Raw genomic sequence first — 26,013 nt, forward strand, 5'->3', positions numbered from 1 at the left:
CTTTCATGGAATATTATTAGAGATGTGAGAAAATAATTTCCTAATTATGCCTTGCTGTTGGCATTTCATGCAGGTAACAAATACTTTTAAAATTATGAACAGTTTCTAATTGTTTCTATTGTTTAGAGATAGATATTGAAATATTTACAAATGAAATGTCTGGGATCTGCTTAAAAAATACAGCTTGTCTGAAAGAGGGGTGAGTGGGTGGGAATATGGATGCAACAAGAGTAGCCATGAATTGATAATTCTTGAAACTTAGTGATGTGTCCACGGGAGTTCATTATAATATCTTCTATTTTTCTGTATTTGTGGACTTTTCTATAATAAAATGTCTAAATGATTTTCCCTTGGGAAGGAGCTCAAGTTTACTTCTCAAGAAAAATTATGGTAATCAGTGTTTGTTGTAAGCGTATGTTCCTTAAATGACACAAATCATGGGTCAGAAGAATGTTGTAAATCCAGCTTGGGGTTGATAGACTAACGAAGATGGTGATGATGATGAAAATAGCAATAGTAGCTGCTACTTCATCGAACATCAACTGCATTGCAGACGCCGTGCTGTGTGCTTCCCACCTTTATTTAATCCTCAAGATGGCTGTGCAGGTTAAATATTTCTGTCCTTACTTTGTAGATGAGTAAACGGAGACCGAACTTAAGTTACTTGTAAAGGCTGCATGCTCTAGGACAGAAATGAGGCATCCAGGTCCCAAAGTGAATTCTTTTTTTTTTTTAAATTTATAAGGAGACTGCACTTAGTGAGACAGTTGGATTCGAACCATGAATTGAAGCAACTTGATCAAGAAGGGACCTCAGAGATGCTTTAGTCAGAGATGGCAAATAGAGGACATGCTTCATGCTCCCTGCCCCTGTGCCCATGGTAGCAGATGCTGTCAACAGATTGTGGCTCTTTGCGGCACAGGCTCAGAATCCCACTCAGAACCCCAAACAGGTCAGCTGGCTCAGAGTTGGCATTCCTTTAGGAAACTGTTCTTCATCTCTTATCCCTCTGACCACCTTACCAGATGAGAAAACTGAGGCCTGGGGAGAGGCAGGACTCACTCAAAATCTCACAGACAATGGGTGTCAAAGTACTCATTTCTCCTGACATCTGTCAGGGCTCCTTCCAGCACATTAGCTAAGGCTCCTTCCATTTCAACCTTCCTGTGATCCTACATGTGTTAATACACGGAGACCGCTTAGAACAATGCCTGGCACATGCTAAGGACTGGATTGATACTGGCTATTGTTACTATTATCGTTATTTGTTATAAGGAGGAAAACCGTAAACTATGCCAACTCTAAGATGTAAGAGGTGTGAATAAAACCAGGTCAGTTTGCAAAGCATCGGCTAGTTTCCTAAAATGGTAACAGAGCCTTGGGCTGAAGTTGACCAAACAGCTGCAGCTTCAGGCCCCAGTACCCCCCTCCCCCAACCCCCCCCCCCCCCAACACAGACTACTGGGCCTTTGGTCCCCAGTCACTGCTCCTCAGGAATGTGCGTGGAAAGCACCGTCCTGAGGGCTCTGTCGAGTGTAGATTGATGATGCGAAGCAGCCGACCTTAGCATTGCCTTTGTATGGCGCCAGGGACACCCCGCCAGCCTCACCTTGTCCAGGCTCGGCAGATCCATAAATGGCTCGGCCAGCTCGATGAATTCCTGCTCTGCCAGGGCATCCGGATTTGGGCTTTGCTCACAATCTCAGGTCACCCTCTCCTCCTCTTAAGACTTTTGAATCCTTTGATGATTCTGACTGACATTATTTCCACCACTCGCAGGCACCGTTGTCTTACCTACAGAAAATGTCCTTGATTCTTTGGTGGTTTTGTGGCTTGATTCTGGTTTCCCCGGGAGCTTAGGAATGATGCAGGTATTGTGAGTGGAATTTGTTTTTTTTTAAGTCTGTGAATTAAACAGCTAAGAAGCCCATGTAATTTGTGTGACAAGTGACAGCTTGTGTGAAAATAACTTACCCATATCCTGTTACACATTTGCATCCATTATGCTGGGTAAAGCCGTATGTCACTGGTAGACCATTAAGTCGTAGTCACCAGTGTTTTCCTAGGTGAAAGGGTAATTATTTTTGCTGTTTGTTCATAATTTATTAATAGTCAGTGCAGAACATTAGGGTAGAGGATTATTTCAAACAAAGTGACAGATCAGATGTGTGGAAGGCATAGTGATCTGGCGGTTGATAAGAAAAGCTATTAGTGTAAAGATAAGCTTTCGTTTGGGATCTGCATTTGCTGCTGCTGATTGACACTTCAGATAAAATAGGCGCGTGCAGAAGACTTAAGAGAAACCTATTGAGCATACCAGTAAATAGTTTTGCTTTGGACGGAATCAGCTGTGTTCTAGAGTACAAGCACGGTTTCCTAGAATGGTATGTGCATACTGGTACATGGGTGATTTTAAGGGGCACACGAGTATTTTTTTCTTTTAACAGTTACAAATTTACCTTAAATGTGCTAGGAAAACAGTATAACTTACAACATACGTGATTTTTTGGATTTTTTATTATTTATTTTTCTTACGTTGAGGTTAAATTAGATATTAATGGTTTTTTTAAATGTTTGTTTTTGAGGGAGACAGAGAATGAGTGGGGGAGGGGCAGGGAGAGAGGGAGACACAGAATCCGAAGCTGCCTCCAGGCTCCAGGCTCCAGACTCTGAGCTGTCAGAACTCACCAACTGCAAGATCATGACCTGAGCCGAAGTTGGACGCTCAACCGACTGGGCCACCCAGGCACCCCTACATATTTATGTTTTAAAAAGTGAGTTAAAGAAAAGCAAGTCAAAGAAAAGAAATAAGTAAACAATAGTAAAGGTGGTGGTCAAATCTGGCCAAAATTGAGATAATGATATGTGAATTAATGATGTGTGAAGAACATTGGACTACAGATTTGTTGGAACCTTGGGATTAGCTTTTGTTCACTGGGGGTGGCCCCATGTTTTGATGTAACATGTTGTCCATTGAAACCATCTGGAGCTTTTACAATAGTCTACCTTTGATTTAAATTTTCAGCATAATATTGTTCTTTAATTTCTAAGCAAAAAACACCAAATCAAAGCATGGAATATGATTCAAAGCCGATATTGGGAGGAAGTTACTTCTGAGTTTTTTCTTCTTCTTCTGAGTGTGACATGAAAAAATATTAAAGCCTTGAGTGTGTAACTAGCTTAAAGATAACCTGAAATTTTGTCTAACTCTGCCACTAACTTCCTATTGGATCTCTGTGATGACCTCAACTTTCCCTGGACCTCAGTTTCCACATCTGTAAAATGAGGGGTTGAGTTGATGTTCAAGTTACCTCCTGACCCTGACTTTTTAACTCATTCAGAATTCTGAGCGACAGAAGTGATGCCATCGTTAGTGCTATGATGTTCTGGGAAAATTAATGTATTTCTTAGCCTTTGAAGAGGCTTACTGACACCAGAAACTCAGCTGATCTCTTAAATTTTTTTTGGTGTTTATTTATTAAAAAAATTTTTTTTAACGTTTATTTATTATTGACAGACCAAGCGTGAGCGGGGGAGGGGCAGAGAGAGGGGGAGGCACAGAATCTGAAGCAGGCTCCAGGCTCTGAGCTGTCAGCACAGAGCCTGACGCAGGGCTCTGAACTCAGGGACTGTGAGATCATGACCTGAGCTGAAGTTGGACGCTTAACCGACTGAGCCACCCAGGCACCCCTGATGTTTATTTTTGAGAGAGAAAGAGAGAGAGAGAGAGAGAATGGGGGAGGGACAGAGGGAGAGGGAGACACAGAATTTCAAGCAGGCTCTGAGCTGTCAGCACAGAGCCCAAAGTGGGGCTCGAACTCATGAACCTCGAGGTCATGACCTGAGCCGAAGTCAGACTGAGCCACCCAGGCACTGCTCAGCACCCCCTCAGATCTCTTAAAGTGGACTAAATAACTTCTTTAAAGGGGATGGCACTCGTTTAGAATGTAAATTCAGGTGTGCTTGTTAAAGTAAGACCCAGTCTCATTTTTTCTTCATCACACACGGGATCTTTTCGGTAATTGGTGTCCCTAACTCAGCTCAGGGAGAGGGTTAAAGATGATGGATTTCCCAAGCGAGCAGAACTCTAAAGCTGATTCTTGTAAATAGAGAGGAAGTTAGAGGAATGGGAAAGACAATTCAGTTAGAGACAGTAGTTTGAACTAAGATCTGGAGAGGGAAAAGAACCTGGTTCATTTAGGAAAATACAAGTACTCACCGATACAGCATCTGATCACTGTGGTGCCTGCCTGAGCCAGGCACTGTGACAGGTGATCAGGACAGGAGGCTGCAGTGCATGGTGGTGGTGGTGGGGAAGGAAGACAGGAGACACTGGTGAGCAGGGCTGTCTCCCGAAGGGCCTCATAAAGGGACCTCAGAGGCCTTGCCGAGGACCGAAGAGTTTGGACTTCCAGCAAGCTACTCCCAACTGCTGCAAGCAGGCAATGGCTGAGAAAGCTTTGAGATCAGGAGAATTGCGGGAAGGATGGAGGCTTTGGGATGTGCCTTTCTTCCTCCAATGGCTCAGTCCATGTTGGGGCCTTTCCCGTGAGGCAATCTTCCTGAATCTGGTCACTTGAAGGCCCCTGTGAGCCTCTGAAGACAAACGTCCTTGCCCCTCTAGCCAGGGGCAGAGGAGTAATGACTGTGCCTAGCATGTGTGTCCACTGTGGTCTCAGATGCTGACTCACAAATCACTTTTTTTTTTTTTTTTTTTTTTGGGTGAAAGCTGATTGTTCCCTTTTAGCTTCTTGCTTGGACAGGAAGCCCGACAAATCTCAGGAGATATTTCTGAGGATTAAAAAACATGGGGATGTTCCCTCTTGCAAAAATTCTTCCCTTTGTACCTAATTTGCACAGATCGTATAAGTACCATTCTAGAGACAAGCTGCTTGTTCCTTCTGATGATGTTAGACACAAGCAGCCCATTCCTTCCTGACAAGCAGGTCTGGGTAAGCAGCTGCCAATTCGGTGAAAGCACAACATTGGAGAACGGGAGGCAGTGCTGTGCCAGGCACCCAGAGGCCGGCATGGGCTTTCTAGAGTTAGCTCCATCATGGAGAGAGGATATAGAGAATCTGGGAACACAGCCTCTTGCAGTGATTCATATGGCTGTTTGAAACTGCAGTAGAAAGAAGCACACATCCCCCCCACAACACCCCAAAACATAAAAAAGAGTTCCACCATCACTGTTCATTTTAAGCTTTGCATTTGATGTCTATCCATTTGAGGAATTAAAAAAATAAAAAACTGGCAGACTCATTGGACTACTGAAGTTCAAAATCTGGCTCTGCTGCTTGCTGGCTCTCGGGCCCAGTGCAAATGGAATAATAATATGCCTTCTATAGAAGATTTTGGGGTGGAAGAAACTTAAAGAACTTAGCCAAGCTCTTGGAAGATGTAAAGTGAATGGTGGCTCTCTTTATTGTCTGGTGGACATTTTCGGGTTTTTGGTAGCAATCACCATTCCCTCATCACTAAATACTGTAGTAACAGAAACCACTTACATGCATGTAAAGTTTATATTTGCACAGTTTATATTTTTGCAAAACTGAGCTCAGCTGGTCAGGAAGGTAAGTAAGGAAACTCTTTCTTCCATCTTACAGGGAGTAAACAAGAATTGGGGCAGTTAAGTGATTTGACCAGATTCCTAGAGTGAACAAAAGATGAATCAGGGGCGCCTGGGTGGCTTAGTCAGTGGAGCGTCTGACTCTTGATTTCTTCTCAGGTCATGATCTCAGGGTTGTGGAAGCGAGCCCTGCATCAGGCTCAGAACTGAGCATGCAGCCTGCTTAAGATTCTCTTTCTCTCTGTCTCTGCCCTTCTCCCCCCACCGAAAAAAAAAAAAAAAAAAAAAGAATCAGCACACAGATTCAGTCTTTAGATTGAAATCTGATGCTTTCTATTGTGTCATAGTGTCACTCAAACACCAGGAAGAATGACACGAGCGCCATGTCTCCTCGCTTCTGTAAGTGAACTATCCTTACTCTTAGGAATCAAAATACCACTCGCCACCTGTGTCCTGACATGAGCACTGGCTGGGGCACATCCAGTTTCCTGGTTTCCTGGTTTCCTGGTCAGGCAGGCAGGCAGGCAGGCAGGCAGGCAGGCAGGGGAGAGATAAGCAGGGCTTTCACAGGGGTGTTACAATCATGCCTGTGACAAACCTTGAAAACCCCAACCCAGTATTCTAATCCTTGTGAGTTCAGGGGAGGGCTCCTTGCTGCGGTGTGGCTGCCTTGGAAAAGTTGTATAGGGGTGACATCAGCTTAGACAGTGAGTGTGATTAGATCTTTGCAAGGGCAACAACAACTATAGTGATGCCCCCTAACCAGCCCCTGTGTAGTTCACAGTGGGTATAAGCTTTGGGTCTGGGACTATTAGTAATTTCTCCTCTCAGAAGACTCCTACACAAGTCCATATCCTCTAGCATCATTTCTCATTGGTTCATTGAGGTTTGTGGTACTAGGTCACCCGTGCGTTGTAGATTCTGGTCCTATGACCTACACGTCCTTCTTAGTAGAATGCACCCAGGATTTGAATGTTTGAGTGTTGAGTGTTGGATTTTTGCTTAAATGCCATTCCTTCACATCCCCAGAGACTAATTTTACTGCAAGTGGAGACCCACTGTTAGCTCTTCTTGCAGAGTGCTTTGTGACGTCAGAGAGAAGGCTGTCCTGTGAGCATGCCTGGCGGGGTTCTAACCCGGGTCGGTTTGCCGGGTGGGGAAAGATCCTTGCTCTCTGTGGCTGCCATTTCTTCTTGTTTATGATGAAAGAGTTGGAGCGATACCCAAGTCTCCTTCAGCTTTTAAATTCTGTGTTGTTTAAGCAGTATTTTAGGAACAATTTAGAAGAATCTGTTGGAATACCTTGCTTAAACTGAGAATTGCTAAGTTGTGTAGACATGAATATTTTTATTCTTTTTAAAAATTTGTTTTGTAGCAATACCGGGGATTATAAAAAACATATTATTAAGCAGTTTCTATGTATTGTCTTTGCATGGAAGCTAAAGGCTTTTTTAAAATAAAAAAAAATGTGTTTATTTTTATATCCTTCAAAAATATTTTCAGAGGGATTGTCATCCAGTCCAGAAGTTCCTATGCCTGGTGTATGGTCAGAAACATGGAGGAAACATTTAAAAGGTACAGGATTCCTAGGTGTCTCCCAGACCTATGCAATTAGGATATCTGGGTTGGGGGGCCCAGCAGTCTACATTTCAAAACAAACAGAGAGTCAAACAAAGTCCCTGGATGATTCTGATGAACAGGGTTTGGGAAATCACTAAGTTAGCTGGTGTTGTGTGATTGTGGTGGAGTCAGTTTCTGATTCCTGACTCTGCCTTTCTCATTCCAGCAGTTTTCTAGTGCCCAAGGTGAGCTGCAGGGAACGATCTAGGTTTCTAATTGGCTGATGTATAGGAGAGGAAGCCCAGGCCTGTGCCATGGATGGGGATGAGTTTTTCCAGTCTGTGCTGGTTGAACATTTGAGTGCAAATGGCATCCTGTCTTTGGTGCCCTCCAGTCTCTCCATCTCCAGGGGCTTCTGACCTCCCACATGTGTCCCCGACCCAAAGCAGTCCCTACTCATGCAAGTCAACAATCCCATCCTACTCAGATTGCTTTCTTCCATTTTGGCAGAACAGCTTTATTAAGATATAATTGACATATCATATGGTTCATCCATTTAAAGTGGATAACGCAGTGGTTTTTAGTATATTCACAAATAAGTGCAATCATCTGTTTTCAAAGAAACTCTCAAAGATTCCCCTCATCCCCCACCACCAGACAACTACTGATCTACTTTCTGTCCCTGCAGATTTGTCTATCCTAGACATGTTATGTAAATAGGAGTCATCTAATATGTGGCCTTTGGTGACTCCTTTCACTTAGCATGTTTCCAGGGTTCATCTGTGTAGTATAGCATATATCAGTACTTCATTGCTTTTTATGGTCAAATAATATTCCATTGTATGGGCATTCCGCATTTTATTTTATTTTGTTTCATTTTATTTATTTTATTTTATTTTATTTTATTTTATTTTATTTTATTTTATTTTAATTTTATTTTACTTTACTTTACTTTACTTTACTTTACTTTACTTTATTTTATTTTATTTTATTTTATTTTATTTTATTTTATTTTAATTTTATTTTGAGAGAGAGAGAGACAGAGAAAGTAAGTGAGCGTAGAAGCTGGGGAGAGGGACAGAGGGAGAGGGAGAGAGAGAGAATCTTAAGCAGGCTTTATGCCCAGTGTGGAGTCTGATGTGGGGCTGGATCCCACAACCATGAGATCATGACCCGAGCTGAAATCAAGAGTCAGACACTTGACCAACTGAGCCACCCAGGCACCCCTCCCACATTTTATTTATCTGTTTATCCACTGATGGACTTTGGGTTGTTTCCACTTTTTGGCTATTATGAATAATGCTCTGTGAACATTTGTGTACCAATTTTTATGTGGCTATATGTTTTCATTTCTCTTAAATATATACCTACCTAGGTGGGGTGTTGTGGGCCATGTAGTAACTTTATGTCAAACTTTGAGGAACTGCTAGACTGTTTTCCAAAGTGGTGGCACCATTTTACATTCCTGCCAAGAGTGTAGGAGGGTTCCAGTTGCTTCTTGTCCTTGTCAGCACTTGTTATTTTCCCTTTAAAAAAATAGCCACTTGAATGAGTGTGGAGTGATCTCTCATTGTGGTTTGCTGTTTTCCTTTTTAAAGGGAATTCCTACCAAATATAATTTATTTAATCCATCTAAGAAAGGTCTTTTTAAAATCAAAATTAACTTTTACTTGTTCTTTGTAAAAAGACTAAAAAAACCAAAAAAGTAGAAAAGCCAACCCCCCTTCCCCCCCCCCCCCCCCAATCCCACCACCTAGGAAAAACTGGTGTTACACTATGGAGCATCTCCTTTTAGAATTTTTTTTTTTTTTTTTTTTTAATGCAAGATTCACTTCTCAGAGGAGAATTTTGTAGACTCAGTGAAACCAGTTGGTGGGATTATGAGGGAGATATTTTTGAGCAAGAAGAACCCTTCCCACCTGAGATAAGGCCAGTGTCAGGTGTCTCAGCCGTACCTGTGCAAAAGTTCAGACCCTTGTGGTAAGTGGAAGAAATGTTTTTCTTTCTGACCCCAGCAGTCTCTTGAAAAATGTGTCTAACTTTTAGCCGATTAGCTGTTAGCAGTCTCTGAATGAAGATCCCTGAGGTCAGTTAGACTATGAGGTTGGTCTTGGGGTGTGGGTTAGGGGTGGTGGCTAGGTTCTCTTACACCCTAAACCTAAGAATCTTTTGACATTTGCTGTGAGAGGCATATATATATATATACATATATATATATACATATATATATATACACACATATATATGTATATATATGTGTGTATATATATATATTTACATATATATATTTAAATAAAATTTTTTTACATTTATTTATTTTTGAGAAATAGAGTGAGACAAAGCGTGAGTGAGGGAGGGGCAGAGAAAGAAGGAGGCACAGAATCCGAAGCAGGCTCCAGACTCTGAGCAAGCAGTCAGCACAGAGCCTGATGCGGGGCTTGAACCCACGAACTGTGAGATCATGACCTGAGCCGAAGTCGGACGCTCAACCGACTGAGCCACCCAGGTGCCTCAGGCATATATATATTTTAACATTGATCACGTTAGCCTCATTGGATGAAGAAAAGGATAATGCATGTTACAACACTATCGTTGGTAAGTGACCCCCATTTTGGCATTGATTTAAAAAAGGCAATCTTCTAACAGCCAGCTAATTAAGAGTTCAGTGGTAACTTCTTATTTTTGTAACAACTCAAATTGTCGAGAGTTCATTCTAAAATCGTGATTTGCACCTTAGAATGTGTTCTCCCTTAGCAACAGTGGTGGTCTAACTGGCGGTCAGGTGCCAGGGCGAGCACAGTCTATTTTAGCTCCAAGAGAAAAATGAAATATTGTAGAGCACTTACTATATGTCAGGCACCCTCCAGCCTTTTACATGGATTATTTCATATCGTCCTCACAGTTACCTTAGGGGGTAAGGTCTCCCACTATCCCAGTATTACAGATGAGAAAGCTGAAGTTACACGTCTTGGCTTGGATGTGCAGTCTGGCTGTGGAGTCTGGAGTGCTAGCATTCCAGAAAATGGTGCTTGTCTAAAGCTTGTAATTAAACAAAACAGGAAAACAGTATGAGTGAAGAGAGAAGTTTTGCTTATCTGGACGGCCAGTGCCATTTCCTATGCCTATGCAGGTGAGGGTTTCCTCTGTTGTGCCCTACTACTGGGAAAGGAGGTGTAGAATTAAGTGAGGTAAACCTCTTCTGTGGGGGACATCACTATAAGTCTGTGCTCTTGGCTAATTAAGCACTTTTTCTGGGAGTGCGCTTGAGGAATGAGAAGAAGCTAGGATTGTTGCAACTCCTTTTTCTTGATCTCATTCTGCATCCCTCCACCCCCATCCTAACGTACCAGGTCATGAGAGGAATAAGAGCTGAGCACTGGGAGCCTTAGCAGAGCAGGGTGGTAGCCTGGGCACAGGAACCCTTGGAGGGCATGGGGTGGGGAGCGCTGGAGGACCTGTGAGTGGTCTGGGGCAGGGGGCAGGGAGTCCCGTTCACTGCCAGCCTGCTGTGAACCAGGCACCATGCTGGGCTCTTGACAGATATTGTGTCATAACAAGTTGTCATAAATAGCTAATAAAATTCTATTTTATTCTGACCACCACTCGGTGAAGTAGGTATTATTAGCAGCCTGAAACCCTTTTGGAACAGAGCTGGTATGAACAGTTAAGGCTGTCGTCCCTACTTAATGGACACGTTTGCAGGCTCAGAGAGAGGAAATAACTTGTTTCATGATCCCCAAATGACAGAACCAGGGCTGCAGGTCTGCCTCGATGCCAGACACTCCATGAGTATTTATTTAGTTTGTTTTTTGGAGCCTATGAATCTAGGTCCCCTGCTCTCTTGTGGGCCATGGGGTGGGGTTGGAGTGAACAATCTAATGGCCTAGTTTGAAGGAGGCCAGGATTCCTGCCAGGGTGTTTGGAGCCTTGCCCCCCGGAGGAAATGAATGTCATGATTGCTGATTTCATGTCCCATCTTTTACCAAAAACTATCTGGAATGAGTTGAGAGTTTTAAGCAGTGTTTCTAAAGCCTTTAGTGGTCAGGAGCTTATGATTAGGGTCAGACCTGGGTTGGAATTCAGAATTCTATATACTGCATTTGCTTTAATTTGTGAAGAGGGGATAATACTGCCCATTTGGTAGGGTTGTTGGGACGATAATGCTTGGTGCATGGTAAATGCTCAAGAAACGTTAGCTGTTACTATTATTACCACCTGTGTGTGTCTTTCTGTCCTCCCCCCACTTTCTTATACTCCCCTGGAGGGGCCTCCTTGACACCCTCTCCCATCCATACCCATAGAGGTCCACTAGCTTCAACTACTTACAGAAAGTTATTCAGGAAATTTGTTCTGCGTTGGTTTGGAGTTTGCTGGTTGGATGTCTTCAGGCTCTGGGAGACTCATTTGCTGCATTGGGTCTCCCAAGGCTGTGTGTAGCTTCCATGTTGACACCTATCTGGGGCCAGAGCTGCTCTATCAATTCTTTATTAAGACCAGTTATTTTTTATTTATGATGCTTGCGTGTTCATTAAAAATGGCACTCCCTGTTGGGGATACCATCAAGGCTTTTAGCCAGTTTTTATCAGGTTGTTAGAGTAGATATGAATATTTTAATAGAGAGAAAGAGCAGAGCCTTCAACAAACTTAATTTGTTCTAGAATCTAAGTGACAGGCTTAACAGGGGTGCCAAGTAATTCAGTATAATCAGCCCAGATAGTGGAATAAGGAACACAATTAAATGGACGAGGGAGCTTTTCCGGAGAGGCCACAAGGGGATTTTCCACCCCCGAGCAGCTGTAAATCACTGTATCCCTGCATCCTTTGAGTCCAGGTAAGATCTCACATAGCCACAGGCAGCTTCTAACCCCGGCTAAGTTCCCAGGAAGCCAGGGGGAGCGTTTTTGCAGATTCCATTTTAACATTTATAGAATTCTTTTCCCAAGATGCTGATCTTATTAAATTATGTACAAAATGATGGATAAGCCAGGTCACTGCTGCCCATTAAAAGGCATATTTGGAGGCCTCAGTCTTGATTGCAATCCTAGATACCACGGCTGGTTCCTTGGTGTAGTTTAAAAATTATCCACTTGGGGGAGCTTTATGATTGAATTTTAAAATCCATATCAGATTTTATATGCGACGTGAGATCCAGATGAATACCACCCCTCACCCCAACTACAGTGACAAGCTACTGAAGCAAGCGATGGCTGCAGAAATACAAAGATAAATCAACTTGAGTGATTTTGCTTTATTGGCAATTCCTCCCTCCGGATTTTGAAGTTATTCTTGATTTTTTAAAAGCTTCCCTTTCAAACTAAAATAGTTTAAAGATAAAATAAAGAATAGCAGCACTTTCTGCTGTTTTCTTGGATGAGTGTTCTGCATACTATGCAGACATCAATGCATACTTAAATAAATGCATGTCCCAGTTAATTTTAAGTAGCCAAAGCACCACAAAAATCTCCTTTGAAGTTTTATGAACATGGTCCGTTGCAAAGAAGATAAAATCATGAAACCAAATGTCTGAGCAGGGAATGCTGTTGCGTTGTATTTGCCATGCAACTCTCCGTCACCCTATCTCTCTTTCAAATAGGTGGGGCATGGAGAGGTCTAATGAAGGACAATCCCTTGCTGCCCGGGCATATGTCCAGGTTCCAGATGGTCTTTGGGGTCTACCCAGATTTGGACAGTTTTGAAATAATGGAAAGCTAGTTAGGGTTCCTAATTAGGACATTTGCTAGAGAATGTTGTCACAATATGGATGCACTATTAACCCATTTTACTATGGAATAAAATGAAACCAATTATAAGCCCGCATACACAAGTGTGACTCTATTTGTCCACCTGCCCGCACAGAGGGAGCGGGAAAGTGTTTCTCAGAGGGGGATGGCTTGCTTATTGTCTAAAGCTCAGTCTTACTCTGTTCTCTTCTTTTCTCCTCTTTGTCCTCTTCTTTTGAGTTGTCGGGGCTTTACAGATTCTCTCCTCATTTACTTAGCGTTCAATTATTATATTAATATGGCTTTGCTATTTTGACAAAGCCCCTTTCTTCTTTTTCTTTTTCTCTTTCCAGAAGAGGAAGGGAAGAATTGTGGACGCTTGCTATTCAGCCTTTTGTCCCTTTGGTGAAGGGCATCTCTGTATCTGAGCAGCTGCTGCCGTTTCCTGGATTTGCTTCCTTCACTGCCATCCCCTACCCCACCTCCTCCCCACCCCCCCACCCCCAACATGCTCAGGCTCACCTTGCTCCACCTCTCTCACTGGGCAGCCTGGCCTGTCTCCACACAAGCATCACATTCTGTCGCCAGTCCTCACGAGGACCAGTCTCAGGTACCTGCTCCAGTGGGGTCCCACTCCTCTCCTCCCCCCAGTCACTTGTTCACCATCTTCATTGGTCACATCGATATGACTTTCACTGTCTGCTCAGTGGAGGAGAAATCTCGCTTCCTCAGGAACCCTGTTGCTCCCACCAGGAAGACTTTTTTCTTCAGGAGGAGAAAAAAAATGCCACTCACTCCTATTTTTATTTTCTGGTCTTTTGCTTTAATGGAGTGGTTTTTCTAACTTTTATTTGTAACCATTAACTTTTTTTTTTTTAATAAATCATACACAGAAGCCCAGACCAGTCCATGCCTGACTTCACAGAGCTCTGTGGCAGATCGTTTTCTAAGACAGCTGCAACTATTTCTGCTGAAGTCTTTTACAATAAGACTTTGCTGCTTGTCCCATCAAGGGGTGGAATCTGTTTCTCCTCTCCTTGAATCTGGTGGCCTTTTGGCTTGCTTTGACCAACAGACTGTGTTGGAGGGGGCAATGTCCAAGTCCCAGCCCCCACCTCCAGAGGCCTTGCGGCCGCCACCTCCATCCTTATGGGGCCCTAAGACGACCAGGTGAAGAAACTGCCCCTTCTGTCCTCTGGGGTCCTTGCCCTAAGACCTCTAAGGGTAGACGCTGCTCTACTTTGCCAGAGGATGAGAGGCAACGTGGATGAGAACTGAGGCCCCCCAACCAACATCTGGCACTGGGGCCGCCTCGCCAACATCTGGCACTGTGCACTGGACAGGAGGCATCTCGGACCTTCCAGGCAAGGTGACTCCCCAGCTAATTGCAGGAGGGTGAATGAGCCTGCCAGAAAAGCAGAGGAACCACCCAGCAAAGTGCAGAATCAAGAGAAATAGTCAATTCTTGTTATTTTCTGCCACTAAATTTTGGGCTTAAATAGATGACTGAACTAGAAATAGAAATAGATGGCTGAAAGAGGTGCCCTTCAGGAAAATCTTTATGTTAAGTCTACTCTGTGTGTGTGTGTGTGTGTGTGTGTGTGTGTGTGTGTGTGTGTGTAAGCCAGCTTATTATTTATTATGAAATCAGTTTCTGCACCATGACAGTGTGAACGGAGAAGGGACGGCTTCCAGCAGCCCCATGTTGCTGCCTCCTCCTGCCTGTCCTGCCCCCCTTGCACCGCATGCTACAACACATCATGGCTGAGCTTGTTGTATATGTTTATGCACCATGAACATTTTGTAGATGCTTTGTGGAGAGCCTTACATAAAATCGGATTTATGTTTATTAAGTCTTGGCTAAGAGATCCCTGCATCTAAGGGCACAGAAAGGCCCACCTGCTCTGATGGTAGCAGAGGGAGGACCTGGGCCCTCAACGCCTTAGCTGAACCCCACTCCCTCGCAGCACTCCAGAGAACCCCAGGACTGAGGGTGGGAAGGCTCCTGTCTTAACACACTCCATTGCCTGCTGGGAAACTTACAGTCATCCAGATCAGCCACACTGACTAGGTGTATTGATAAGGTACATATGTTACTTTTCTGCTGCAAGCAGGTGATTTTTTAAATTCCAAGGAGACAGCTACTGTTGCACATTAACCTAGTCTTGAATGTTAGACTCTGTGTCCATTTTCCTAGTACTACCTCGATAATAATTCCAGTATTATCATGACTTACTGTGTGTTGGGCTCTGTGCTAAGCACTTCCTGTACAATGTCTCACTTAGTCTCCCTAAAGGCCCTGTGAGGCAGGTATTATTGGGTTCATTTTACAGATAAGGAAACAAGGACTCAGACCCGAGGCATTTATCTGTCAGGGGTGGGGCACCACACAACCGTAGGGGGCGCCATTCACATTGTGGTCTGTGCAGTTCACATGGTGGCCCTGCCCAGGGTGATAGTCTAGAGGGTGATAGAGCTGGGAGTTCAGACTCCAAAATCTGAGCACTTCATTTTATTTTATATGACTTCATTAAAACTTTTCACTTCTCTAAGCTACTTTATTTCTTCTGTCTCTATCTATGTATTCCAATGTCAGTCTATCCAGCCACTTGTCTGTCTGTCTGTCCATCCGTCCATCCATCTGTCGGTCCATCTGTCCATCCGTCCGTCCATCCATCCATCCATCCATCCATCCATCCATCCATCCATCCATCCCTGCCTCCTTCTGTCTGCCACTCACCCAGTCATCTTTTAGTTGAATCAGTGAAGGGAGTGAGCATCAGTAATAAAGGTCTGAAAATCCAGTTTCTTGAAATATACCTGGAAACATTCTCTGATGTGTATTCTTATTTTTAAGTTCATTTGAAATAAAAATTTTAATTACTGAATATTTAAAACAACTCAAAAAGAAGATAATTTTCCAGAAACCCATGTGTCTGCAATCCAGATTTCATATTGTGCTATATTTGCTTCAATTTCTTCAGACCCTCATTTTGAAAATGGAAATAGAACAATGAGAGTCAAAGCCCTACCCCCTCTCTTTTACTTCTTTCCCTAGCTTAAAGATGGCATGTCATATCCGTGTCACATTCCCACGCATGGTTTTATGTATTTACTAGCTCTGTATGTATCCATAAATAATATTTAGTATTATTTTTGAGTTTTATAGGTTTCATTTACTAATAGTATGCTTTTGCAACTTGCTTTTGTCCTTCAACACTATATTTTTTGAGATTTATTCATTTTGACATGTATACATCTTACTGATGGGCCGTTAAGTTGTTTTACTTCTTTTGCTATTAAAAATAATGCTGTAGTGAACATCTTGGAACAGCCTCCTTGTTCACAGATGCATGAGCTTCTGTTGGACAGACACCTGGGACTGGAGTTGCACATCTTCCACTTTCCTGTTCAAAATATGCTTCAAAGTGGTTGTGCCCCCAACAGCACTCTACCACAATCTCTGTTTTCCATCTGCTCCCTACAATTGATGTTATCTAGTGTGGATCAAATGGTCTCTTATTTTTTATTTCTATTTCCCTGAGCATCATTGCATGGTTATAAAGGTCATTCAGATTTCCTTTTTTATGGAATGCTTATTCATAATTAATATCCTTTGTCTATTTTTTCTACTGGATAGTCTTTGCCTTTCTTTTTTTTTTTTTCAATATATGAAATTTATTGTCAAATTGGTTTCCATACAACACCCAGTGCTCATCCCAAAAGGTGCCCTTCTCAATACCCATCACCCACCCTCCCCTCTCTCCCACCCCCCATCAACCCTCAGTTTGTTCTCAGTTTTTAAGAGTCTCTTATGCTTTGGCTCTCTCCCACTCTAACCTCTTTTTTTTTTTTTTTTCCTTCCCCTCCCCCATGGGTTTCTGTTAAGTTTCTCAGGATCCACATAAGAGTGAAAACATATGGTATCTGTCTTTCTCTGTAGTCTTTGCCTTTCTTATTGGTTATAGGAGTTTTTTTTATTTCTGGTTTGTTGTTGTTGTTAATTTTTTTTCTGGAAACAGATCCTTTATCAGTTAATTGCATTGCAAATACCTTCTATGTCAATAAACACAGTTTAGCAAGCTCTGTTCAGTCTCTTGTAACTGTGAGTCTTTCAGGTTTCCTAGGTAAGAATTCAGAATGTTATCTATTACTGGTCATTAGCTATTACTAGGTCTACCAGACATGGCCAAAAAATCAACATGGTAAGAATTAAGGCATTGCTAATGACCTCATTTGCCAGACTTGTATTTCTCTTCTCCCTAACCTCTGCCTAACAAAACCACACTCTAGCAACCGCTGAGTCAACACAAAAAGCTAAAATGCCTGTTCCTGGTCATAACTAATGAGTTGAATGAATGAAAGAGAATTAATAAGATAATAAGTCTATCTTACCTAAAATAAGCCAATCCTAAGCATAAATAAACTACATTACACTTCTTGTGTCTTGGAGAGAGTAAGTTCATTTAACTCCATCTTCTCAACCAGCTGCATCATCAACATCAGTAAAGACGTGTAGGTAATGGCCTTTAGCACTATGGGATCAATGGCCGTAGAGTAGGTCGTGGAATCTGTATATTAAAAAGCTGCTCCAAAGGATTATGATCTGTAGCCATATTTGGAAATCTCTGAATTCGGTCATCTGGCTTTCTGGGCACCACTCTGCCTTTACTATGTGGCCACCTTCTGTGGCAGAGGGTATCTTTCCCCAGGACAAGGCAGGAGGCAGATCCAGATATGGGAGGAGGATCCCAGGGAGGAACAGGAGGTTCTTCCCTGCGTAAGGTACCCCTAGACACTAGCTTCCTGTCTGAAAATCTGTCTTATTCCCATTAATTGCCATTGGAAGTCTCCTCAACTCTCTACCACTCTGGCCTCAATGAGACAAGCACAACAGAATAAAATCCATTCAACTTCCTCCAAAGTGGGGGATTGTTTTCTTACTGCTAACCTGGGAACTGGTTCCCTGATTCCTAAGATTTTTATTTTGTTTTATTTTATTTTATTAAAAAAAAATTTTTTTTTCAACGTTTATTTATTTTTGGGACAGAGAGAGACAGAGCATGAACGGGGGAGGGGCAGAGAGAGAGGGAGACACAGAATCGGAAACAGGCTCCAGGCTCTGAGCCATCAGCCCAGAGCCTGACGCGGGGCTTGAACTCCCGGACCGTGAGATCGTGACCTGGCTGAAGTCGTACGCTTAACCGACTGCGCCACCCAGGCGCCCCTGTTTTATTTTTATAAATGTGCTCTAAGTCTAATAATCATAGCCGCTGAACCTCTTCGAAGAGAGGTAGGTCTGAAGGAGAATGTGGAAAACTACCAAGTCCAGCAGCTCCTCCTGCAGAGATCTGTTGCCTGCAGAGTCCTGTGACTTCCTAAAGCAGTTCTTAGGATAGGGATGGACCAACAATTTCCTGTGCTGCTAAACTAAGCAAGCATTATGTTGAAACATAGTTTTTAAAGTCTTACTTTAACAAGAGAACAGGGCCATCCTAATCCTCGACTGCTCTAGTTCTCCAAGGAACACAGGAACCTCCAAGGAGTTGGCCAGTTTACATGGGAAAATGATGCTGGCTCTTCCCCCCCGCCGCTGCAGATCATGTTTCCAGAAGGGCTAATGGGTGCTGGCATCCTTTCCACGTTCTACTCACATAGTCTTGTGATACGGAGTCTGGCATCAGCTACAGAATCGATGCTTTCATGAGGTTGAGTTAAGTCTCAGACTAACTCCGTGACCTTGATTGCATTTCTTAATAGATGAGTCTCATGTAGATGACATGTCCTAGTTTCCTGGCTTACTGGCTTTCTTTTTATTCTCCCCTTTCCTCTTCTCTGTTTTCCTCTTTCATTTCTTTCCATAGTCTCATGTGGAGAGAACCAGTGTTCAAATCCTACCACTTGCTAGCTGGGTGGCTGTAGGCAGTTCCTTAACCTCTTAAAGCCCCAGCTTCCTTGTCTTTAAAATAGGAATTCTAATAGTGCCAATGTCCTAAGGTAGAATAGGACTGATAGGACCCAGTCACTATCACTGGGTCACTGATAGGACCCAGTGCAAATGAAACTGTGGGGCCCCTTGTTAAAAAATTATTACGAATTTCAAAATGGTGATAGCTGAATTTTAAACCAAGTGTGCGGCCCTTCTAAACATAGGACCTTGTGTGATTGCATAGATTACACACCCATGAAACCATGGAATCAATGAGATAGATAAGTAGTGTTACTATGACTCCTGTTATTTTGTGTCTTCCGTTTCCTTTCTGTGCTCTAGGTTTGCCAGTAATAGCAAACATGCCTTTATCCATCAAAATATGCACACACATACTTACTATTCAGTTGTTCTTAGGGTCCCTTAAGTCTGTTGAGTTTGCTTTTTTCCTTTGCTTGAACCTAATAACAGAAATCATTAGATATAAGATTCTGATATCATTCAGAGTGCCTCCGTTTATATATTCCACTTTTCCTTTGATCCTTTTCCATGTTCATATCTGAGTATAATTATACCCATTACTTTTGTATTCTCCTTATTTCCATGTTGTTCCATAGTTTTTCTAATTAATTTTTTAAAAAGAAAATCACTTTCAAAAATTAATGAGATAGGGGTGCCTGGGTGGCTCAGTAGGTTCAGCGTCTGACTCTTGGTTTTGGCTCAGGTCGTGATCTCATGGTTTGTGAGATCAAGCCCTGCATTGGGCTCCACGCTGGTAGCACGGAGCCTGCTTGGGATTCTCTCTCCCTCTCTCTCTCTGCCCCTCCCCTGCTTGTGCACACACACACACCCTCTCTCACTCAAAATAAATAAACTTTTAAAAAATTAATGAGATGTTAAAATTAATGAATTCATTGTTAACAATTAAAACAGATCCTCCAGAAGGAAACAGGGGCTAGCAAGGGAGGAAGTGGGTTGGAACCAAGAACTGGAGAGCAAGACAGAAGAGAGATTTCAAGAGGCACCTGGGTGGCTCAGCCTGTTAAGCTTCCAACTTGGGCTGTCATGATCTCATGATTCATGAGTTCAAGCCCCACATTGGGGTCTCTGTTGTCAGCATAGAGTCTGCTTCAGATCCTCTGTCTCCCTCTCTGTCTGCCTTTCTTCCACTTGCGTTCTCTCTCAAAAATAAATAAACATTAAAAAAAGGAAAAGAGAGTTTGAGGAATGAAGTGTTTTGGTGACTGGGTTTTGGGGTCCTAGACCAGTGAAGAGCAAACTGGTTCGTAATAATTATAGCTAACACGCTGTGCCGAGTGCCTTACAGAGCTCGTCTCATTTGGTCCTCACAATAACCTGAGACAATAAATGGGGTTATAGTGATCAGTAAATAGGAGAGGAAGAGGCGTAAAGTCAAGTAACTTGACCTAAGGTAAGTGTTGGCTCAAAATAGGCTCAAAACTACTCAGGCAGACAAACTAATGCAGAACTTGTATTTCTAAATAGGTGTGTGTTTTGTGGTGGTGGCTATTGACTGTGACTGCAGTATGTTGAAGTAAGTTTCAGTCCTTCTGTCATTTCACCCTTACATACTTCATTATGCATTTCTAGAACATATGGATATTTTCTTATGTAGCTGTAGTACCATGATGATACCTAACAAAAGTAGCAGTAATTCTTTGATATTACGTATAATCCAACCATATTCAAATCTCTTTGATTGTCTCAAAAATGTCATTTTAAAATCCTGATTTCTACACATCAGGATTCAAATAATGATCTCTATAATGCAATGGCTGTTATTATTTCTTAACTTTATTTTCATCTATAGCAGATTCAGCTTTAAAAAACAAATGCCATTAACTTGTTGAAAAAACCCAGTCAATTGTCCTGTAGAATTTGGATTTGTCTGTTTGCTTTTCCGAAATATTACTTGACTTGCAGAACCTGTTTTTTTTTTTTTTTTAATTCCAATGGTGTATGTAGCCTTTCTTAGACGTGTTGTTCTGGGTCATGCAAAAAGCAAATCTCCTTTTTTCTCTCTTTGAAAGATATCATAAAAGATTAAATTTGTTTTTAGTGCTTTTCCTTGGGATTTGTTTTTAAATATCAGCCTTGTATTTCTCCTAGGGATGGACCATCATTCAAGTATTTCATCTCTGCTGTTTTATGTTTTGTTTACATATGTAAACAAACATATGTTATGTTTTGTTTACATTTTTCCCTTCCTTAAATATACTTTAGTGCATCTTTGCAAATATAATACTTTTTATCATTTCATTAAGATACTTTTTATCATTTCTAACTCAAGAGAGTGTCAAAAGTTATGATTACTTTAGTGCATCTTGAAATATGTGGAATTTACTTTTCTTAGGAATGCATTTTTTTTTACAGTAAAAAATGAAAACTTAATGTTTCTCAGATTCATTTAGAAGATCCCATGGGTTCTTTGGGTAACCACAGACTCAGAGGTGAGTATATAATTGAAGAGTTGTCTCTACATTCTTCCTAATATTTTTCATAGAGATGACAATAGGTATTGCATTGCATGATCCACAACAACATGTCCAGGAGAAGTAACATACAGTGTAGGGATGAAGTGAAGGTATGTGAAATGATGTCCAGACATGGCTCAGTAGGTTACAACATTGAGATCTAGGCTCATTGCAGTATACCTGTGTTAAAGGATATTTTGTTTTGGTATGATCTAGTGGCTTTCTAGCTTGGTTATTCTAATGAATCCTACCAAGAGCCAATCTGTGTCAAAAAGATTCTTAGTATCTTAGCATCTTAGTATCTAAAGCAAAGTAAAAACAAGAAAGGAAAAATCCCAGTATTTGCTGTCTGTTATATCTCAGGTGGCTGATTTTTGTTGTTTTGCCTTTTCTAGTAGATGAAGTTTTGCAGGTGTGTTTTGTAGGAAATACTTTATTGTGTTTAGAAATGAATAATGTATTACAATGCTGATTTCATAGAAAGTATACAGTAATTAGGGTATTAGCCTCACTGATTCTCTCACATCCTCATGCCTGCCTTCTCACCTAAGTCTGTAGCATCTTTTCCTTGTCATGTGATACTTGTTGGCTATATTATTTGAAATCAGCTAAGCTGTTGTAGCAAAGATCCTCTATAGTACAGTGGTTTAAATAATGTAGAAACTGATTTGTCTCTGTCATCTGACAGTTCCAGGGTGGTCCAGCTATTTGAGACTGCTCTGCTCTATGCAGTCATTCAGGAACTTGGGCTCTTCCAAGCTTTAGATCTGTCATCCCTTAGGATATAGCCATTGTCTGTGTGAGGCATAGCTTTGCCACTGTGAAATCCCATTCATGAGAAAGAGACAAATTCTGGGGCTGGGGAGTCCCTTTTGATTCAGAAGTTGCACATGTTACTTCCACTCTTATTTCTTTAATAAGAGCTTGGTCAAATGGCTACACCTAAGTGGAAAGGAAGATTGGAAGTGCAGTTTTTGGTGAGGCAGACATGTGCCCAGAAAGAAGAGGAGAATAGACTTTGGTGGGCAAGCAGCTGTCTGTTGGCATACTATTTATATTAGTGGGCTCTACAGTCAGACAAACGTGAGTTCCAATCGTGGCTCTGACACTGAACATCAGTGTGACCTAGAACAAATGATTTATCTTCTTGATTTTCCCATTAGAAAAGTAGAGATAACAATTTCTACCTTATTATGTTGTTATGAGAATCAAATTGAATGAGCAACTTCATGCAAAGTGCTTAGGAAAAAAGTACTGGTGGTTAGGAGCAAAGAATTGGGATCAGACTGGTTGAGTTAAAGTCCTGACTCTGCCTTTGCTGTCCGTGTGGCTTTAGAGAAGTTACACAAAACTCTCTGAGATCCATTTTTTTGTTTATAAAACGGAGATATTATTGGTACCTACCTATCGAAAGGGTTCAGTGAGGTCCTCCATGCTGGATTTATTAAGTTATTTATGCAAGCTCGATAAATCATGATGGTCTTTCCATAGTTATCATTTTGTCTGTTCAGTTTTTACTCCTGAGTTTATCTCCAAAAAAGAAGTAGTAAATTTTAATAGCATAAGCATGCATCTGTCATGAGTCGCTGCATTCTCTTATGTCTCCTGTTACTGCTTTGCTCCTATATCCTGCTAATATGTTTATATATTCAGATTGTGTACTGGTTCCTGTTTGGTTTCTTGGGTAAGCATCTACTGATGACTTTATATTCTTAATCACGTAAACTAGGCTAGTTAGTGTGAACTCTATAGCTTGTCTCACAAATTGAGTACATTTTTTTCATAATGGCCTCAATCCCTGGCAACCATTGTGAATGGATCAAATCAAGCTGGCCAGAAGAAATCACTCTATGGCTAGCTAGGCAATGTAATAAAAATGGAAAACACAGGGATGATACCTGACTGCTTTAACCTCAGGGTATCTCTCTCATATCACTGCAATGACCCCAGATTATATTTTTCATGTCTAATTTTGGGATATACTTGCAGAATTCTACTTCTCTGATTTCATGCAGATAACCTCAAACCCTGCGATTGTTCCTCTTCCCTTCCAGGGACCCCTGCATGATTCCCATATGACTGCAGGGACACCTTCCTCCTGCCCCTCTTGCCACCCACTACTTACAGAGCTGACATGCTGCTGTGTTGTACCATTGTACTATCCTGAGTTCTGTGGCATTCAGCCTGGCTCCAATGACATAAAATGAGGGGGTATGTATGCCTTTTTCAAACTTGAGACTAGCGAAAGACAAAAACCCCCTTTTGTTTGAAACCATTGGAAGTATAGTTTTGAGTTCCTGTTCTTTTAGAGACACTGTGGGGTGGGCCCTTCTCTTCCCCACACCCCCACCCACTGGCTGCTGTAGTTTCACATGGAGTAATTGAGCAAATGAAATACCAAACCTATAAAAGGTAGCATTATCGAAGTGAATGAACGAACGCTTACCTAGCAGAACTGTAAGACATGGAAAAATAGGAAGACAAGTTAATGATCTAGAAATTGTATAGCTTTGCTGTCTTAGAATCATGGCAAATGGAACATATGGCATTGGGTCATTTTTTGCATTGATATGAAAAGAAAATGAGTTTATTTTACAAATAAATGGAGTTTGTGTTTCTGTTTGCTATTCATGACTGTAATGTTTACTTCTCTTGAAATCGAAATATGTCACCTAAATATTAAATATAGAGAAAGATTTTTTCAGCTATTAATGAAGAATTTTTTCTTTACCTGCTATGCCTTCATCCACTTCAATAAACATTTTATGCTTTTTTCTTTGTTTGCTATTACTTTGTCTGATGAGGTTGTCTGTGAACAGAGGCATCTTAAGAAAAAAAAAGGGGGGAGGGATTGGTGAAAAGACAGACATGTTAAAATGGTTATTTGTCTGAGTATTAGAATTTCAGATTAAGGCCTAGAATCAAATTCCTTTCATTTTCTCTGGATTTAAAGATATAGCAGTATTTCTATTTCCTATTTTGAGATTCAGAATAGCCCCAGAAGTCCATTAAGGTTGCCATTAAAAATTTACCACATTCATTGTCATTGTAGTGAACATTTATTATTTTTTATCTTCACAGCATCCCTTACTTTAGAAGCCTTCTTCTCCTTGTAGAAACCACCCCTGCCCTACTCTCAGTTCATGTGACCCAAGCCTGACCAGTCCAAGTCCCCAGGTTACTCCAAGTCAGTTACAAGGCTTTAGAGAAAAAGGAGCTCTCTGCTAATTGAAATGGCTGGCTACAGATGTAGTATGAGGCTGGCAGAGGTGATCTAGTCTTCTGCCTGGGGACATTCTCCTGAGACTGAAGCCAGCTCAGAGAAAATCAACGCAAGAGATGGGGAAAGATTCTTGGCCATATCGTTTGAACACTCAGGCCTGAAGTGATATGTACCCCTTACCACTGAATTTCTTATTTACCCCCTCACACTATTCTGGGTCGGTTTCATCCGCTTACAGTTGGAAGAGTTCTGGCCAATAAGGTCATCATCATTTTTCTCAGGGAGCATTTGTTCAACCCTTGGATCACTGTATATTTAACTACTTCACATACAATAAGAAAATACAGTATTAATAGAACAGTAGAATTGGCAGGGTCACCTGCCAGTTCCCACCCAATGCAGAACTCCCTTCCTCAATATCCTTCATTGATAGTCACACTAGAATCAAAACCACTTCATTTCTTTAAGGATTTCAAGATATACTAGGGTTTTGGTTTTCTATTCTGAGTTTCAGAATAAGTCTTGAATTCCATTATGGTCCCTACTTTAAAAAGTACACCCAATTCACCATGTGAGATAACTTACTGTCTTACAACAAAGTGCATTCCAATTTTGGAAAGTTCTAATTCTCAGAAGATTTTTTCTTTGATTGAGTTGAAATAGGTTTTATGTTTATTTCACTCATTGGTCCCAATTCTGCTTGTTTTGAAACCATGCAGATTAAAGCAAGGCCCCCTTCTACAAGATAATACTTCAGATATTTGAAATACCAATCATATCTCTACTGTGTCTTCTTTGTTCCCAGCGACATAACCCCAGTTTCTTATCCCATCCTTCACAAAATGGGGATATCCAGACCACCTTGGTTACCCTTGCCTCAGTTTCTGTTTGTTAGATATTCCTTTGACATGGGACCAGCACTGAGTTAGCACCTCCTTTGTTTTCCTAGAGCTATTTATATGAGTGCAGCCTTATACTGAATTATATTTTGGGGCTTCTATTTCCCACCTGCAGTTTCTGATTTATAGCAAGCTTGCTGTGAACTAGTACTTCTTTCCCTCCCATCCCATTTTTTTTTTCATCCAAACAGTTCTTAAGCCATATCTGTGTTTGAGTTTTGATTATGTGAATCTGTATTAGGGTTTTGCAAACAACCATAAACTTTCCTTCCCCAAATATCCAGCACCATGTGAAGGGTATTGTTTTGCCCTTGTGTTTCTGCCTCATTTGTGACCTCTGTTGTGTTAAATGATGTAAGACTCAATCGTTGACATTTGGGTCACTGAAATAGTCTACTGACTACATAAGAGTATTCATTTGATCAATTAGGAACTCATTCAGATCTGTGGGTGAGAAAGAATCTAAAGTAATGGCTTAGGGGCACCTGGGTGGCTCAGTGGGTTAAGGTCTGCTTCTTGGCTCAGGTGGTGATCTCATGATTTGTGGGTTTGAGCCCTGTGTTAAGCTCCATGCTCACAGTGTAGAGCCTGCTTGGGATTCTGTCTCTCTCTCTCTCT

Source organism: Puma concolor, chromosome D1 (assembly GCF_028749965.1).
Source record: "Puma concolor isolate L17-30 chromosome D1, mPumCon1.1.hap2, whole genome shotgun sequence".
Classification (NCBI taxonomy): domain Eukaryota; kingdom Metazoa; phylum Chordata; class Mammalia; order Carnivora; family Felidae; genus Puma; species Puma concolor.